Here is a 4,147-nt window from a genome sequence, read left to right as displayed (position 1 = left end):
CAGAGGGAGGGGAAAGAAGCAGCAGGGAAGGCTGGAGGGAGGTCACTTCTATTTATCTCATCTCTCCTGGAAAGTTACTTCTGTCTCATGCAGTCTTGTCTAAATTGTGCCTTCAGTCTTTTCACTTAACTTCAGCTTCTTAAGGCCATGTTCTCTGTTCAGTTTATAGTAACAAAAATCTGCTTTATACATTTCAGCCTTCTTTATTCTCACCTATAGCACAAGGGACACTTCTCTCTGTGTTTTAGCAGACTCTAGGATAAGCACATACCACTCACTTAACTTGTGCGAGTTTGTTGCTGCATTGTGTTTGGCTCTGATAGCTCAAGATTAACTCTGTGTGGCTGAGTGATGGTGTTTCTGAAAGATCTGCTCTTTATTAATCACTCCAACAGTTAAGACAACTTGGACCTGTGACTGATCTCATTGACATCAGGGGCAAAACTTGCACTGACTTAAGTGCCTTTTAATTAAACCAGCAACAAATAATTAAACCAGCATCCACAAGTGTAGGGTAATTGAATTGACAGCAAAACTATAATCCTTGTCAGCCTCCAACACATCATTGGAATGTAACAAATAATTTACTATACAATAAATTCTTACCTTCATCATACAAATGTACTTTTCTGTCCAAAATTTTATGAATTTTGGCATGGGAAGAAAAACAGCTTTTCCTTCCAAGCTGTCGGATGCCATTTTTTATAAAGACCAAACAGCTTCTTTCTAGGAGAGGTCGCTCAAAGAAACCTGGGAATACGTGGGGCCAGATTCTCATCTCCTCAGCACAGTCATCTTTCCAGGTGAACCTCACTGTAATGGCATTGCAGCCAGGTTGTGAACACCCAGGCTGTACCAGTGTAGTCTCCAAAATTCAACAAATCCCTCTGGAGTGTTCTTGGAGCACAAACAGAGATGGTCTATACATGGGGCCAGACAAACTTGCACCATAGCTCCACGTCCCCTTGCCATAATAGTTCTTTCTGTGGATGAGGCTTACAGTTCCCATTACCTTCGGATGAAAGTCTAGATTGTGGTTTCTTTCGTATTTTCATTTCTTTCTAGGTCAGAAGATTTGTACTTTGCCTCCAGGGGTGCCAGACAGCGATTATCCCCGAATGTTACAGTCAGTGATTCCAATTATCTTAAATACAGGAGAATTGATTTTCTAGTGGAATGGCAGAGAAAATCAAAAGAAAAGTTAAGCAGACTTCAAGAAGTACTATGCTAATATTGCAATGAACACAGTTGTGTTTTGGCAGAAATTAGGATTCTGATCTCACTTAACTGACATGTATGTCCGTCTACTGATTGCATTGATTTTACTGATTCTCAACAACTGAAACAAGATCAGAAACAGAGTTTGCCTATTTGTGTTAGTTAGTTGGTGAGCATAAGACATAGTGAAGAATTTCTCATCTATAATAACAAATAGTATTACAAAGAGCTGGGTCCAAAATTCACAATTGCATCTAACTAAAGACAAAAATCCTCCACTAAATTTGGAAGTATTTTCAGTCCCAGTGTAATAAGCCTTGATGATATTGTTTTATATTGTTCTCTTTCTGTCACTGCACATTGTCTAAATATTATCCCAGCTCACTAGCACATCATTTAGATGACGAAAAACATGTTCTTTTATGTTTCAACAGAACTGGGAAAATATAATATACCTCTAAATACATTCACGTTCTTTTTGAGCCAAAACTATGTTACCTGAACACAAATTTCAATTCTTAAAACCAGAACCTTTTGTAATTGTTGACCTGATGGAACTTAGTTCCATTGATATTTATCTCTAAATGCTGCAGCAAGCATAATTTATTTTACTGTCATGAAATACCCTTTGAGAGAAATCATGTCCTTGCTAACACCAGTAACAAAACATCCGTTGGCTTAAATGGGATCAAGATTTCCCTCTCTTACACAAGCATATGTGCACCACAACACTGGTTCATAGGTAAAAATACTCATGAAAATAAAAATAGTGCATGGTTATTTTGGACAGTGACAATTTTAAAGGGCGGGCTTTCTCCAGCACTCCCTGTCTTCGCCGGCCGGGCTCAGGACCCTGCCTCCCTGTCCTCAGCCCAGTCAGGTTCCAGCTGCCCAGCCCCAAGGACAGAGCAGGTTTCCCTCAGCCCAGCTCAATGCCCCTTGTAAGAAAAAGCCAAATGGGACATGGCAGAGAATGAGAGGTCCTGACAGGGCAGGGAAGGAAAGAAATACTTATTTCCATGTACTTGTTTCCACAAAAGAGCAAATTATATTCTGATTTCAGTGGCAGCTGGGGAAAAAAGCTAGATTTCACACTGTTGAAGACCATGAGGCTTCTGTAGCAGCTTTTTTTTCTAAAATGGTGATCTCCAAAGTCCCCAGGTCTCACCAAAGTAATTTCAGGCTTGTTGCAGACTTAGGGCATCACTGTGTAGGTTCACACTTATTCAAGTACTGTCTGAACAGCTCTGGGATGGGGAGAATTAGACAGACAGTTTGTTTTATAATGAAAGCTGGGTTTCAACAAGGTGATGTTAGGGACGATTCCAGGACCACAGAAAGCTGGCACACACAGGCCTCTATACAGAAGTTATGACACTTAGAATATATATTTTAATCTGAGAGATATGTTCTGTGTCAAAAGAACTGTGCCAAAATTTAAAACTTGTTATTTTCTCTCTTGTAAGAAACATAAAGGACATAAATAGGTAAGAATAACACAATAATTAAATACTGTGAAGTATAATTCTAACAGTTTGTAAGTAAGTATTCAATTATTTATAACAAGGCTTACATTTCCATTGCACTGATTTTGCAGTTCTACTTACATCTGGTTATTGACCTCAGCAGAGCTACTGGGTTGTGAAAAATGTTCTGGCCAGAAGCTCATTCAAACTAACAAAACTAACACAACAAAAATTTGTTAACATTATTCCTTCCCTTTTCTCTCAGTGAATCCACCATTACGCCACAACTGGCGACTTCTGAGCAGTGTGCCACTATCATGACAACCACGGAGTAGAAAATGAAGGGTAAATTTAATGACCATTTTCAAAGCAGAGGTGGCTTATTAGCGAAGTCCCACAGGGATTTGTACAAAGGCCTGCACCGTTCAAAATATTCATAAGTGTGATCTGGAAGGAGCGTGAATAATGAGGAGGTAACATCTGCAGATACAAGGAAGTTACCTGAGCAATAAAAATGAAACCTGAGGGTGTAAAGTTGTGGGAAGGTCTCAAAATACCTAGTAAGCGTTTGATAAAATAGGTGAAATTCCATATAAATAAAGAGGAAATAACTGGCAATGAAAAAGCAGTCCTAAAGTTATGGTAGCTTCTACCATTCTAGAAAGGTATCTGTCAGCTGTGATAGGAAGAACTATGAAAACATACCTTGGTACTCAGTAGTGGGCAAAAAACAAACGGCATGCTAGGAGCAATTGGGAAAACAGTAGTGAACAAAGCAGAAACCATCAAACTGCTGCTGTATAAACCATGGCCAGCAGGGATGATCAAAGGTTTGGACTGGTTTCGGTATGAAAAACAATTAAATCGATGAGGATTCTTCAACCCTGAAAAAAAAATGAGATCTAACGAAGTCTAAGCAGCATCGAAAAAGTGAATAAAGAACAATTGTTGCTCTCTTGCAGAACAAGGACTGAGGTTATCAACTGAAGCTGGAAGCCAGAAGATTCAAAACAAGCCACAGACGGCACTTCCCCATACAACTTGTAGGCAAGTGGTGTGATTATTTTCCACCACTTTTAGCATTCACCGTTGCGAATGCTAAAAGTCGTATGGGATCAGAAAGACACATGGCAGATTAATGGAGGAAAAATCCACCAGGGATCACCTCCAACTCACAAAGTCCCCGGGCCACAAATCACTGCAGACTTGGAAAATAAATGGTAGAAGTGTTCCTATGTACTTCTTCTATTCCTACACGCTTCTCTAGGCCTCCACTATTAATACCTGACCAGAGAAAGTATGCTGTACCAGATGGACCTTTGGTCCGACCTGATACAGCTGTTCTTATCTTTTAACACTTAAAAGATTTGCAATACTGAAAATTCAAAAAGGAAAGACTGCCCTTGTAATACCAGCACGCATTTCAGAGGACTTAGACCTAGCAGCACTCCTAAAAACAAAGC

The sequence above is a fragment of the Pygoscelis adeliae genome, unplaced genomic scaffold (genome assembly GCF_000699105.1).
Source record: "Pygoscelis adeliae isolate BGI_AS28 unplaced genomic scaffold, ASM69910v1 Scaffold57, whole genome shotgun sequence".
Lineage (NCBI taxonomy): Eukaryota > Metazoa > Chordata > Aves > Sphenisciformes > Spheniscidae > Pygoscelis > Pygoscelis adeliae.
The sequence above is the reverse complement of the archived record's forward strand: the minus strand, read 5'-3'. Positions refer to the sequence as shown.